Here is a 15,890-nt window from a genome sequence, read left to right as displayed (position 1 = left end):
CTCATCCATGGATGTCTTATTCCGGTGTCCCTTTACCCCCAACTCCCTCAAAGATCTCACCTGAATCTGTCCTGGTCTTCTCAGCTGATGGATATACACTGTTGTAGACAGTCATCCAGGCTCTGTTGGGAGCAGGAAGTGAACTCAGGCCTGCTGGCTGTGGGATATTGTGTCCCTGCCATGAAGAACACCTAGGGATGTCTCAATGACTTACCAGTCATAGACACTGAGACATTTAATTACACATTCCCCTCAACACTTCCTATCACCTCCTACGGTGTTTGGATGGCCCCACTGCTAGTGGAAATTACCTCCACCAGGGCCTGGAGTCTCTTTCAGGTTGCGCTTGCAATAGGATTTAAAAAAGCTTTTACTACCAATTACATGTAGAGGTGTGTGTGTGCACACATTGTGTGCCTTGCCTACAGAATCCGGAAGAGGGGCCTGGATCCCTGGAGCTGGACTTATGGAGGCTGGGGGTAGGGGACAAAATTCATGCTTCTATGCACCAAATCCACCCTCTGCAGTTAGGCTGAATGTGTGTAGATCCTGGGAGGACTCTTTTTACAGTTTTCTTGTTTTTGTGTGTGTTTGAAGTGTGTGTGTAGCTTAGAGGACAACTTTGTGGAGTTCTCTCCTGCCTTTACATGGGTACTGGGGATCCAACTCAAGTCATTGGTCACCAGGCAAGTCCTTTCATTCACTTGACACCCTTCCTCACTCTCCCCAGGGATTATTTCCCTGTTTCAAATGGAGTGCTGGGTTCCTCAGGGTGAATGGTCCCTGCCACAGGACCAGATGCAGTAAGTTGCATATGGGCAGGTGCCCTGCCAGTGAGCTCCACCCCAGGCCTCTTTGGACTTTTCTTGTGTCTTTTTTTCTTCCTCTTTTTTGCTCTCTTACATAACTGTGTACAGGAGTGCATGCCACAGCCCATAGGTGTCTGTCAGAGGACAACTTGTTGGAGTCAGCTCTTTCTACCCCTGGCCACAGACTTGACAGCAAGCTCCTTTACACACAGCCATCTTTCCGGCCCTCTTTTGACCTTTTCTGTTTTTACATTTTGAAATGGGATGTCACTAACTTTCCCAGGCTAGACTGGAACCCACTCTTTACCCCAGGCAGGGTTTAAACTAGCAATCCTCCTGCCTCAGCCTCTGAGCAGCTGGATGAAAGCCCTGTGTCACAGGTTTCTTGGATTGACTTTAACAACTTTCCTTTCACATTTTCTCCCTTGCTGTTGCGTTTAAAGTCTGATGCTGAAAATACAAGACAAGGAGAGGTACCAGGCTTGGGTCCATACCCAGAGAGCCTTCTTTAGATCCTCCACCCTGACAGCACCAGGCTCAGGAGACTACATTTATGGAAATGCTTCCTATTTTTCATTTTTGAGACACTCTCCTATAATCATGGTGGCCTTGAACTCACCACTATGTAGCTAAGGTTGACTTGGAAGTCCTCATTCCCCTGCCTCCATCTTCCAAGGGCTTGAACAACCATGCATCTTTCTAGTTTATGTTGTGCTGGGGATAGACCCCAGGACTTGTCCATGCTAGGCAAGCAATGTACTACCTGAGCCACAAGCAATGTACCACCTGAGCCACATGCATTCTACCTACTGAGCTACAAGCACTTTGCAACTGAGCTACAACTACTCTGCAACCGAGCTACAGCCTCAGTTCCACAAAATTGTTTCACTTTCTTTGAAATTCAGATGGAGAAACAAGACTCTACCCATCCTGGAGTTTACATGTCTTTAAATTAAAACCAACCCTAAAGTGATATTTAAAATATTACTCTGGTGGGGCTGGAGAGATGACTGAGTAATTGAAAGCATGTGTCCCTCTTGCAGAGGACCCACGTTTAGTACTCAGCACCCACAACAGGTAGCACACAGCCAGCTCCAGAGGATTCCATGCCTTGGCCTCTGAGGGCACCTGAGCTCACATGTACAACCTCCCCGCCCCCACACACACTGAAAGATAAAATAAAAATCCCCATGAGCACAAAGTCGTTTGTAGAGGTGACAAAAGGCTTTGTGCCATGTGTGCTGTTGTTCAGACTTCATCTTCCCAGTCCTGCAACTCTGTGCAAGCTCAAGGGTATACTTCTAAAACAGGCATATGGTATGTCCAGGTTCACAGTAATGTGTTTAAGTGAGACTGAATAAGGACTAAGGAGATGGCTTAGTGGTAAAGGGGGCTTGATGTCAAGCCTGATGACCTGAGTTCAATCCCGGGACCCAAAGGAGAGAACTAATTCTTGCACGTTACCCTCTGACCTTCACGTGGGTACAATGCATGCACACACTCATGCACACCTAACACAAACAAATCAACTGAGACTCACCCCTGCAAATGCCTGTGTATCCTCAAACCTGGCCCATTCGTGAAACTGAGTATAGACACAGAGTCCTTTCTCTTCTTACAGAGATACCCAGGAGTCTCCAAGTCCCTGGCCAGCCTCCTACCTGCCCAGATCGATACACACATTTTCCACACTTTGTTCTAGAATGTCTTCCTGACAAACCTCAGAGACCAGCTTCTCTGTTAAAATTACTCATTTGCTCTGAGAAGTCATTAAAAATGCTCCCTGAAGGTAGAGCCCCTGGGGGTGCCATTGCGTCAGGACCCTCTTTTTTATCTCTCAGGATTTTTTTTGTTTGTTTGTTTAGGGGGAAATTAATAGTTATGGGAGGTAGAGCCCCTGAGACTGGAATTCCTCCCAAAAGATTTTGGAAAACATTTTCATCTCTCAGCTCTGGTTAACTTAGATGATTAACTCAAAACAAGAGGCAGCCGATAAATTAAAGTCTTTACTTGTTTTCTTGTGAGAGCAGAGCCTAGGAGAACTGGTTTCCCCCTTTGTCTTAATTTTTCTAAGGGCACACATGCACAGGAACTTAACTTCTAGAGGCTACGGTTGATTCTCAGTGGTAGAGCACTTGCTTAGTGCATGCCATGCCCTGGGCTGCACATATGTTTCATCTATCTACCATTTAGCATACATCTGATTGTCTGTCTGTCTTTCTGTCATCTATCATATTTCATTTTATCATCTATTGGTCAATTACCTATCTATAATTTATACTATTTGTTGATCACCTATCTCTATGTATCATTTCTCAATAATGTATCATCTATCTTCTATTTATCAATCATCTATTTATTCATCATCTATGTATCTATTATCAATCACCTGTCTATCATACATCCATCATCTGTCTCTGTGTATGTATGTATGTTTTGCATCTATCTATCTATCTATCTATCTATCTATCTATCTATCTATCTATTGATCTATTCTTTCATTTATCCATCTAGTTTGCATAGCATGAGGAGACAGTGATGTTTCAGATGGGGTAAACGAGTGTCAGAAGCAGATAATTTGGATAAGGAGGCATAGGCTACTTGGGAGGGTGATTCAGGAAGATTGTAATTTCCAGGTCAGCTTGGACTACTGAGTGAATGTAGGGCCAGCCTTGGCAACTTAGACCCTGTACTGTCTGGGATTTTGTTTGTCAACTTGATACAAGCTAGAGTCATCAGAGAAAAAGTAGCTCCAGTTGGGGAAATGCTTCTATGAGATCCAATTTTAAGGCACTTTCTCAATTAGTGAACAATGGGGGAGGGCCCAGTCCATTGTGGGTGATGCCATCTGGGCTGGTCATTCTAGATTCTATAAGACAGCAGGTTGAATACACTAGGGACTCCAGCTAAGACACTGCCCTCTTCCTGCCAACTTCCCTTAAAGCACACCCAAGAGTCCCTAACTGTAGTCCTTCCCCTGTCTCCATATTCTGGCCTACAACATTGGCAGAAGACTTCTGCTTTTCCAGAGGCCACACAGGTACTTGGAATTCTAGAGACAATGTTGATCATAAAAACCTCAATGGAGAGTCCTACTGTATCTGAAGACTCAGTGGTCACCAGAACCTGAGTTCACTCAGGCCAAAAGACCAGAGAAGAAACAGAAACCAAGGGGAAAACACCACAGAAATCCACCTCATAAGGGTAAACTCTGAAATCAGCACCTAAATCTATAACCTTCCTAAACCCAGATGACAGAGGCCATTGTAAGAACAAAATCAACAAAAGTCAGGGAAATATGGCACCCTTGGAGCCCCGGTGTCCTACTACAGCAAGCCCTAGATATTTAAACACAGATGAAACATGAAAAAAAATGACCTTAAATCCATTCTTATGAAGGTGATAGAGGCTCTTAAAGAGGAAATGAGTAAATCCAGGAAAATACAACCAAACAAGTGAAAGACATGAACAAAACTGTTCAAGACCTGGAAATGGAGATAGAAGCAATAAAACAAAAACAAACCACTGAGGGAGTCCTGGAGATGGAAAATCTCTGGAAGAGAAGTCCAAGAATCTAGTAGTTGCTCAGTTCCACATGGCTGGGTATTCTAGCTGGTCTTCTGTATAAGCTGGAATTCAAAGAAGTAAATGTTAATGCATGTGCTGGCAAAGTGAGTGCAAGGAGGTGTAATGAATAAATGGACCTAACAGATATCTATAGAACAATTTATCCAAACACAGAAGAATGTTCTTTCTTCTCAGCGCCTCATGGGACCTTCTTCAAAATTGACCACATACTCTGTCACAAAGCAAACCTTAACAGATACAAGATTATATCTTATCAGACAGATTAAAGGTGGATTTCAACATGATTATATCTTACCATGGATTGAAGGTGGATTTCAACAACAACAGAAACAACAGAAAGCTTACATGCTCATGGAAATTGAACACCTTTCTACTCAATGATCTCTGGGTCAGGGAAGAAATAAAGAAATGAAAGACTTTCTAGGACTCAATGAAAACGAAATATTCCCAAACTTATGGGACACGATGGAAGCAGTGCTAAGAGGAAAGTTCATAGCGTTAAGCACCTTTATAAAGAAATTAGTGAGATCACATGCTAGTGACAGAAGAGCACATTTGAAAGCTCTAGAACAAAAGGAAGCAAACACATCCAAGAGGAGAAGAGAGCAGGAAATAAACTCAAGGCTGAGTCAATAAAAGAGAAACAAAGCAAACAATACAAAGAATCAATGAAACAAAGAGCTGGTTCTTTGAGAAAAATCAATGAGATAGACACACCCTTAGCCAAACAAGTGAAAATGCAGAAAAGGGATATCCAAATTAACAAAATCAGAAATGAAAAGGGAGACATAACAACAGACACTGAAGAAATAAAAAAAAATTATTAGGTCTTATTTCAAAAGTTTACACTCTACAAAACTGGAAATTCTTTTAAAAAAGGATGATTTTCTTGATAGATATCACTTACCAAAGTTAAATCAAAATCAGGCAAACAATTTAAATAGTCCCATAACCAATAAAGAAATAGAAGCAATCATTAAAAGTCTCCTAACCAAAAAAAGCCCAAGCCAGACCAGGCTTTCAAAGAAAGCTAATACCAACGCTCCTCAAACTATTCCATAAAATAAAAACAGAAGGAACACTGCAAAATTAATTTTATCAGATCACAGTCACGCTAATACCTAAACCACACAAAGACCAAACAAAGAAAATTTCAGATCAGTTTCCCTCATGAACGTATATGTAAAAATACTCAACAAAATACTCACAAACTGAATCAAAGAACACATCAAAGACATCATCCACCATGATCAATTAGGCTTCATCCCAGAGATCCAGGAAAGGTCCAACATATGAAAATCTGTAAATTTATATACCATGTAAACAAACTGAAAGAAAAAAACCCCCACATGATCATCTGATTAGATGCTGAAAATACCATTCACAAAATCCAACACTTCTTCATGCTAAAAGTCTGGGAGAGATCAAGGATACAAGGCATGTACCTAAACTTAATAAAGACAGTTTACAACAAGCAAACAGCCAACAATAAATTAAACTGATAAGAACAGATACTACACTTGGTCTTAGCCAAAAGACCGAGAAGCTATCCAACATTAAATTAAATGAAGAGTGACTTGAAGCAGTTCCACTAAAATCAGGGATAAGACAAGGCTGCCCACCTGCTCCATATATATTCAATATAGTATTTAAAGTTCTGTAGAATCCAAAATAAATTCAAGACAACCTAGCCACTTCCCCCCTCTGAAGGAACTTTCCAAACTGTATAGTTTTAGCAGTAAAAATGATCAGACAAAGTCTACAGCTGCGAAAACAAGATTAGCTGTTCTCGAAAAAATAACCATAACAAAAATAACAGTTTTCAGAAAAATTCTCCTGCCCCACCTCCCACTAAATTCAGAGAAAAAAACATAAGGTCAGGCAGAGTGAGTCACTAGGCCAAAGGTAGCCACCCCATGCAAACCAACCAATGCCTGAAAGGGTTACTTGCTATACCAATGAGAATAAGCCAGCTAGTCCTGTTGCCTAAATCTGCCCCTTATAAGGTATAAAAAGTGTGTTCTTTGTTTGTTCAGGGTCTCTCCTCTTGCCTCCATGCTGAGGGGGGTTCCCAGTGTGTTGGATCAACAATAAAAAAACCTCTTGCAGATTGCAGGGATGTCAATCTTTGTGGTCTTTGTGAGTGAGGGTCTTTTGGCAGACTCCAAAAGTTCTAGCTAGTGTAATAAGACAACTAAAGGAGATCAAGGGGCTACAAATTAGAAAGGCAGAAGTCAAATGAAGATAATATGATAGTATACATAAATGACACCAAAAGCTTCTTACCAGGGAACTCTTAACATCTATAATGACCTTCACAAAATGGATGGATACAACATAGCTGTGAGCCCACAAGTTCTTACTTGGCCCCCCGTTTTTTCCCATTTATTTATTTATTTATTTATTTATTTATTTATTTATTTATTTATTTATTTTTGGTTTTTTGAGACAGGGTTTCTCTGTATACCCCTGGCTGTCCTGGAACTCACTTTGCAGACCAGACTGGCCTTGAACTCAGAAATCTGCCTGCCTCAGCCTCCAAAGTGCTGGGATTAAAGGTGTGCGCAACCATGCCTGGCTCCCTTCAATTTGAGATAGCAGAAATGGCATAAAAATGTAGGGCTACTGCATCTTGGTGCTCTCACTCAGTATATGCAAGCTACTGGCAACATTATCATCATACAGTGCTTTAGAGGCAAAGCCACCAGAATGCCTACAGAAAGTTCAGGGACTCCTATTTAACTTCCCTAAGATTTTCCCTTATGGAGTTCTTCCCTTTTTTTTTTGTTTTTGTTTTTGTTTTTTGTTTTTTGTTTTTTTTTTTGTTTGTTTGTTTTTCAAGACAGGGTTTCTCTGTACAGCTCTGGCTGTCCTGGAACTCAGTTTGTAGACCAGGCTGGCCTCGAACTCAGAAATCCACCTGCCTCTGCCTCCCGAGTGCTGGGATTAAAGGCCTGCGCCATTACGCCCGGCTTCCCTGGAACTCTTTTGCTTATGAGGCTGGGCATTCTTGAAACTCTTAAGGCCAGCACATGACCTGGCAGGGGTCTCCCTACAGTGTTTTCCATCTCAAAAGCTGTGGGCAGCCTCTGCATAACAGCAATAGAGCCTAGGCATCCACTAGGACATCATACATTTTGCAGATAAATGGATAGAACTAGAAAATGGCATCTTGAGTGAGGTAACCCAGGACCACAAAGACAAACATGGTGTACTCACTTCTTTTTTTTTTTTCCAGAAAATTTTAACAGGTTTATTTATAATTGTTATAAAGTTGAACTGTTGAAATGTGTTCACTGAAACATTTTGCTTGCATTAATGCTTTCCATCTTGCATTTATATTAAAAATTCACACACAAATGAACGTGGAGAAACGCCAATATCTGATTCTGTCCCCTATGTTTCCACTCGCAATCATATACTTAGGTACCTTTGACCCCATGGAAAAAATATCTAACATTCAGAACTACTGATAACAGGAAGAAGAGGAAAAAAAAATTTTTCAAGAATGAAATGTTTCCCCTCATAGTGGACTCTTAAGCACGTTCTCCGCATATGCGGCGTGCTAGCTGGATATCTTTTGGCATAATTGTTACACGTTTGGCATGGATAGCACACAGATTGGTATCTTCAAAAAGGCCAACCAGATAGGCCTCACTTGCCTCCTGCAAAGCACCAATACCTGCACTCTGGAAGCGCAGATCTGTTTTGAAGTCCTGAGCAATTTCTCACACCAGACGCTGAAAGGGGAGCTTGCGGATCAGAAGCTCAGTGGACTTCTGATAGCGTCTGATTTCACGGAGTGCCACAGTACCAGGCCTGTAACGATGAGGTTTTTTCACCCCTCCAGTAGAGGGCGCACTCTTGCGAGTGGCTTTTGTAGCCAGTTGTTTCCTGGTTGCTTTACCACCGGTGGATTTGCGGGCAGTCTGCTTTGTACGAGCCATGGTATGGACACCTCCTTACTTACCCCCCTTCTCCTTCGGCTGGAGCTCGGCAAGAGAGAGGCGGCGCTGGCGTTGGAGAGCCGGTGTACTCACTTCTAAGTGGACATTAGTAAAGGATAACCAAGTTATAGTCCACAGACTCAAAGAAACTAAGCAACAAGTAGGGCTAAAGGGGCATGTGTGAATCTCACTGAGAAAGGGAATAGAATAGACATTGCTGATTGATGGGGGATGGGAACAGGAGGGATCAGGTGGGAGGAGGACAGTGAGAGAGTACTGGAGAGACAACTGAATCAGGGAACATCTCTGGGATGAGCTAGAAACTTAGAGCAATGGGAACTGCCAAGAATCTATGAGGGTGACCCTAGCTAAAACTCCCAACAGTGAGGGACATGGAACCTGAACTGGTCAAGATTTTAAGTGGAAGGACTGGGACTTCAACCTAGCCACAATTTTGACCTACAATTTATACTGCTTATAGGATGTGTGGGAGTAAAGGTGGAACAGAGGTTGAGGGAGTGGCTAACCAATGACTGGTCCAGCTCAAGACCCAAGCCACAACTGGGATCCCATGACCCTGGTATTGCCTGGATGTCCAGAATCTAAAGGCTGTATAACCGAGGGACCTAGGATAGAACCAAACAAGACTGGCAAAACATCAACAACAAAAAAGTCAATAACTTAAAGCCTAATGATATTCTGCTATACTTAGATTAGTGTCTAACCCAATTGCCATCAGAGAGGTTTCACCCAGCAACTGATAGAAACAGATGCAGAGACCCACAGTTAAACATTAGGCAGAGCTTGGGGAATCCTGTGGAACAGAGGAGGAAGGATTGTAGGAGACAGAGGGGTAAAAGACACCAGAAGAAAACCCACAGAATCCATCAATCTGAGCCCATATGGACTCATAGAGAATGAACTACCAACAGGGAGCCTCCATGGGACTGACCTAGGTTCTGTGCACATATGTTATGGACGTGCTTAGTTTCTTGTGAACAGCAGGAGCAGGGCCTGTCTCTGACTCTGCTACCTGTCTTTGGGGCCCTTTCCATCTACTAGGTTGCCTTGTTCAGCCTTAATAGAAGAGGATGTGCCTAGTTCTAGTACAAGTTGATATGCCATGGCTGGTTGATATGCACGGAAGGCCTGCCCTTTTCTGAACAGAAACAGAGGAAGAGTGGGTAGGAGTAGGGAAGAGAAGGAGGTGGGGAGGAACTGGGGGGAGAGGAGGGAGGGGGAAACTGTGGTCAAGATGTAAAATAAATAAATTAATGAAAAAAATTAGGCTAAACAAGCCACGGGGAGCAAGCCTGTGAGCAGCACCCTTCCATGGCCTCAGTTCCTGCCTCCAGGTTCCTGTTCTGGCTTCCTCCACTGAAGGACTATGATCTGGAAATGTAAGCTCAATAAACCCTTTCCTCCCCAACTTGTTTTTGTTTTGTTTTTTTTGGTTTTTTTTTGGTCATGGTGTTTTCATCACAGCAACAGAATATCTTACTAAAATAAACCCTGTCTTAAAATAATAAGCAAAAGAGGAAGCATAAAGTCAAGAGGTGTGGGGACCAGGCTCAGTGGAAGAGGGCTTGGCTAGCACATTGAGATCCTGGATCTGATTCCCAGTACAGAAAGAGAAATAAAGGGGACAATGGTAAAATATAAAACAAATTTTGGGATAAACAATGGCATCTAACAGGTCGATATTGCAATATTTTAAAATCTTAATATGATTTATGTAATATCTGAGAAAAATGAAAATGAGACAATACAGCTGGTCCATGTCAGGATGGTGTCAGGACCCTCAACCACAGACAATGACAAGGCATAAAAAAGATGGAAAGTCATACAAATAAGTGTAGAAATGTCGATAAAATAGAAAAATTACTCCTTTTTTTTTTTTTTTGAGATAGGGTCTCACTGTGTATCTTTGGCTGGTCTGGAACTCTGTGTTGTCCAAGCTGGCCTTGGAATTGCAGAGATCTGTGAGGTGGAAACTTAAAGGTCAGTTGTGTTGGATGGTGTTTTGCTTGGGTAAACAAACACACAGTGTTTTCCTGAAATGGACACAGGTGAAAGGCTAAGGCCAACTCACAAAGGAAGCAGACAAGCACGTGAAAGGACACATGATGAGAAATTCTTTGCTAATGACTTGCATGTATTGGTGTAAAGGGCTGCAATATATGTGCCGCCACTAGATGGTGCTAAACCTCCTTGTGCGCAGCTGCGAGAGCACAGCCAGCCAAAGTCACCAGTCCATCTCCAGGGCTTTTGCCCAACCCCTGGGGGCTTTAACCTATCCCCAGGGTGCATGAGGATCATGGGTGTTGCTACCAGTCCTAGTTTAGACACGTCACCAAAAGTATTTAAGCCACACACTTTCTGAGCTTTCTTTGTCTACCTCAATATGATATAGAAGTAAAAGTTAACCGTGGAAGAATCTGGTGTGTCCTGTGTTTATTTCCCGCGGGACGGGGATAAGCTCGGGATACTTGGTGCCGAAACCCGGGAAAAAACGCCTTAACAACGCTGGCACCTAGAGGAGACCCTCCGACCAACCCACGGTGGATTTGGAATTCGGAGAGCATACTGAATCCTTGTAAGTAACTCTGATCCTTCTTAATCCCTCCCCTTAACTGGAAGGCGGCACTAAAAGCCTTTTGTTCTCATGCTGGCTGTGTTAACCCTATTTCTCCCGGTTTGATCCTGCACTCACCAGAAGTGGCGCTGAAAGAAAAAGTTTTGAATGCTGTTAAGCACGATCAGACGGACGTATATAAGCCGCAGTGCTTGTCTCATATTTAAGCCTCTCGTAGATAAGGGAGCAGTATGGGAAATTCACATTCTGTAACTACAGCTCTACACTCTGTTTTAAAACAGCGAGAGATAAAAGTTTCTACAAGAACCTTAGAAACGTTCATTAAGGAAATAGAACGTATATCACCTTGGTACGCGTGTTCAGGGTCGTTAACTCTTTCCTCTTGGGAGAAATTAAGGGAAGACTTAGCTAAGAAACAACAGAATGGGAAATTAAAGGCAGGGACCATGCCATTATGAAAATTGGTGAGATCGTGCCTGGAGGATGAGAGATGCCATCCAGCAATAATAACAGGTCAGGCAATATTAGAAGAAGTACAGGACGGTATGGCAGAAACAGAATGGTGTGAAAGGTTAAGAGCTCTAAAAAAGGAAAATGTGCACAAAGAAAAAAGCCCTTCCAGAGACCTTGAGTCAGAGGAAGTGAAAAATTTGAGGATAAATCCTCAGGGAGAGAAAAAGGAAAAGGAGAAAGTTCAGAAAAAGAAAAGCCTTTATCCGGTAAAGGAACTAGAGGCTTTGAAGCTTGATAGTTTAAAAGCAGATGAGCTTAGCTCCTCTGAGGAAGAGGAGTCACATTATGAGGCAGCTCATTATAAAAAAAAAATACCATCCAGAGGAAAGGCGAGTGAAGAAATCAGAGAAAAAATTAAAAGTTACTAGAGACACAGAGCAGGCCACCTCTGGGCCTTCTAGTCTCAATACACCTCCACCTTATGTGGAGAAATTTTATTCTGATTCTTTTCTTTCAAAGGAGGAAAAGAAAAAATTATATCAGGCATTTCCTGTCTTTGAAGCTGCAGATGGAGGGCGAGTACAGGCCCCCGTGGAGTATACTCAGATAAAAGAACTTGCTGAGTCGGTTCGCAATTATAGAGTTAGTGCCAACTTCACTATCTCCCAAATTGAAAGATTTGCTACTTTAGCCATGACCCCAGGAGACTGGCAGACAACAGTGAAGGCTGCACTCCCTAATATGGGGCAATATATGGAGTGGAAAGCGTTGTGGCATGATGCTTCTCAGACACAGGCCAAAGTCAATGCCACTGCTGAAGGCAATCAGAGAAATTGGACATTTGAATTATTAACAGGACAAGGACAATATGCTAATAATCAGACGAATTATGATTGGGGAGCATACAATCAAATCTCCACTGCTGCCATTAAGGCGTGGAAGGCACTTTCCAAAAAGGGAGAGTCTAGAAGATACTTGACAAAAATTATACAAAATCCTCAGGAGTCATTCTCAGACTTTGTAGCTAGAATGACAGAGGCAGCAGGCAGAATTTTTAGAGACTCTGAACAGGCAATGCCTTTAGTGGAACAGTTGATTTATGAGCAAGCCACTCAAGAATGCAGAGCAGCAATTACACCCAGAAAGAGCAAAGGACTGCAAGATTGGTTAAGGGCATGCGTGAGCTTGGAGGCCCCTTATCTAATGCAGGGTTAGCGGCTGCTATCCTGCAGGGCCAAAGGCGTTCAGATACAAATAGTAATAACAGGGTCTACTATAACTGTGGCAAACCAGGACATATGAGAAGGGACTGCCAGGCACTTGTAAAAGGGAAAGTGCTAGGGCTATGTACCAGGTGTAGAAAAGGCTATCATCGAGCCAGTGAGTGTCATTCAATTAAAGACATCAGAGGCAGATTTATTCAGTCTGGACCTCAGGCAGAAAGAAGTGAAGACAATTCAAAAAACGAGTTTCTGGGCCCCAGGTCCCAGGGCCCCAAAACATATGGGATCCCAGCTCACAACAGACAGACACTACAGTCCACAGAGCTGCAGAAGTCTCAGCAAGAGTGGATCTCTGTGCCATCACTCGATTCATGCTGACACCCTCAATGGGGATGCAGCCCATTCCCACTGACTTCAAAGGGCCTCTGCCATCCAGAAGTGTTGGCCTAATACTGGGCCAGGCCTCCTTGGCTTTACAAGGTCTCATTATCCACCCTGGAGTCGTAAATCAAGACTATGAGGGGGAACTTCAAGTTCTTTGTTCCTGTCCTCAAGGTGTTTTTTCTATAGCACAAGAAGATAAAATAGCTCAGCTAATAGTCTTGCCAAGCCTACATGGCTACTCCCCCTCCCCTGGTGTCCTTCAAGCTGCTAAAGAAATTGGCTCTGCTAAAAATGATTCTGCTTACTTAATAATGCCTCTTGATTCCAGGCCAGCTTTAGAGTTAGTTATAGAAGGGAAACACTTCAAAGGGATTCTAGATACAGGAGCAGATAAAAGTATCATCTCTTCCCACTGGTGGCCAAAAGCTTGGCCCGTTACTCAGTCATCACATTCTTTGCAAGAGTTAGGCTATCAGTCCTGCCCCACTATCAGCTCTCGCACTCTGAGCTGGCAAGCACCTGAAGGTCAAACGAGAAGGTTTACTCCCCATGTCTTACCACTCCCAGTTAATCTTTGGGGGAGAGACATTTTACAGGCACTAGGAATAACCTTGACTAATGAGTACTCACCACAAGTTGTTCAAATGATGAAGAAAATGGGCTATAAAGAGGGAAAGGGATTAGGGAAAAGAGAGCAGGGTAGACTTGAACCTATTCCTCAAGAGGGTAATAAAGGAAGACAAGGCTTAGGTTTTTTTCTAAAATCAGCTGTTGAGGGTTCCTTGCCCATACCATGGATTACAGAGGAGATTGTATGGGTTCCTCAATGGCCTCTATCCTCTGAAAAATTAAAAGCAGCCACAAAACTGGTCTCTGAACAGCTACGCTTAGGTCATTTAGAGCCCTCTACCTCACCCTGGAATACACCTATTTTTGTAATTAAAAAAAAATCTGGCAAATGGCGTTTATTACATGATCTTAGAGCAATTAATGCACAAATGCGCCTGTTTGGATCAGTTCAGCAAGGGCTCCCATTGCTCTCCACCCTACCTAAAAATTGGGAAATTATAATTATAGATATTAAAGATTGTTTTTTCTCTATACCTTTATGTCCTCAAGATAGGCAAAGATTTGCATTTACCATCCCAGCCATTAATCACTTAGAGCCTGATCATAGGTACCAATGGAAGGTCTTGCCTCAGGGGATGGCAAATAGCCCCACTATGTGTCAGCTGTATGTGCAATTGGCACTTAAGTCAGTTAAAAATCATTTTCCATCGATTCTTCTGATAAATTATATGGATGACATACTGATATGTCACAGAGATTTACAGTTATTACAAGAAGCATATCCTATATTAATAAAAACATTAGGGAAATGGGGACTACAGGTAGCCACTGAAAAGGTGCAAGTTGCTCAAATAGGAGCCTTCTTAGGGTCACTCATTTATCCTGACAAAATTGTTCCTCAAAGATTAGAGATTCGCAGAGATCATTTACACACCTTAAATGATTTTCAAAAATTATTAGGAGATATAAATTGGCTGAGACCATTTTTGAAGATTTCCTCTGCTGAGTTAAAACCTTTATTTGACATTTTGGAAGGAGAGTCTCATATCTCCTCCCCTAGAGTCCTTACTCCTGCTGCAAATCAGGCCTTGCAGACAGTAGAAAAAGCTTTGCAAAAGGCTCAATTACAACGCATTGATGAGTCACAACCTTTTGATTTGTGTGTCTTTAAGACAGCCCAGTTGCCAACCGCAGTCTTGTGGCAAAATGGACCTTTATTATGGATTCATCCAAATGCATCTCCTGCTAAAATAATAGATTGGTATCCTAATGCAGTTGCACAACTTGCACTTCGAGGAATAAAAGCAGCTATTACTTATTTTGGACAAGATCCTAAAATCCTAATTGTACCTTATACTGCTGCACAGGTTCAAACCTTGGCAGCTACATCTGATGATTGGGCAGTTTTAGTCACCTCCTTTTCAGGACGGATTGACAACCATTATCCTAAACATCCAATTTTACAGTTTGCCCTGAATCAGGCTATAGTGTTTCCACAAGTAACAGCTAAGGACCCACTTACAGATGGGATTGTGGTGTACACTGATGGATCAAAAACTGGTATAGGTGCTTATGTGGTTAATAATGAGATAGTAACTAAGCAATATAATGAGACTTCACCTCAAGTTGTGGAATGTTTAGTGGTACTATAGGTTCTTAAGGCATTCCCAGGACCACTTAACATCGTATCAGATTCCTCCTATGTAGTAAATGCAGTTAACATTCTTAAAACAGCTGGGGTAATAAAACCCTCCAGCAGAGTTGCCAATATTTTTCGACAAATACAGTTTGTTTTATTAAATAGAAAATTCCATGTTTATATTACTCATGTTAGGGCACACTCAGGCCTCCCTGGTCCTATGTCTCTGGGAAATGATTTAGCAGACAAAGCCACTAAGGTTATAGCTGTTGCTCTGTCTTCCCAGGTAAAAGCAGCAAAAGAATTTCATAAGCGCTTTCATGTGACAGCTGAGACTTTACGTCGCCGCTTTGCCTTAACTAGAAAAGAAGCTAGAGAGATTGTTACTCAATGTCACAATTGTTGTGAATTTTTACCTGTCCCTCATGTGGGGATAAACCCTCGTGGCGTCAGGCCATTACAGGTCTGGCAAATGGATGTCACGCATTTTTCCTCCTTTGGGAGAAATCAATATTTACATGTTTCTATTGACACCTGCTCTGGTGTAATGTTTGCCACACCTTTAACAGGTGAAAAAGCCTCTCATGTTATACAACATTGTCTCGAGGCATGGAGTGCTTGGGGAAAACCCAAACTCCTTAAGACAGACAATGGACCAGCTTACACCTCTCAAAAATTTCA

General features: G+C 42.4%; 3 pseudogenes; 1 reads left to right on the top strand and 2 right to left on the bottom strand.

Moving 5' to 3' along the window:
* Window positions 1–5,831: 5,831 nt before the first annotated feature.
* On the bottom strand, window positions 5,832–5,947 carry Gm25052 (annotated as a pseudogene).
* On the top strand, window positions 7,001–7,522 carry Gm18924 (predicted gene, 18924; annotated as a pseudogene).
* Window positions 7,902–8,359, bottom strand: Gm45734 (annotated as a pseudogene).
* Between the last annotated feature and the right edge of the window lie 7,531 nt (window positions 8,360–15,890).

The sequence above is a fragment of the Mus musculus genome, chromosome 8 (genome assembly GCF_000001635.26).
Source record: "Mus musculus strain C57BL/6J chromosome 8, GRCm38.p6 C57BL/6J".
In the NCBI taxonomy this organism is placed as follows: Eukaryota; Metazoa; Chordata; class Mammalia; order Rodentia; family Muridae; genus Mus; species Mus musculus.
The sequence above is the reverse complement of the archived record's forward strand: the minus strand, read 5'-3'. Positions and strand labels throughout refer to the sequence as shown.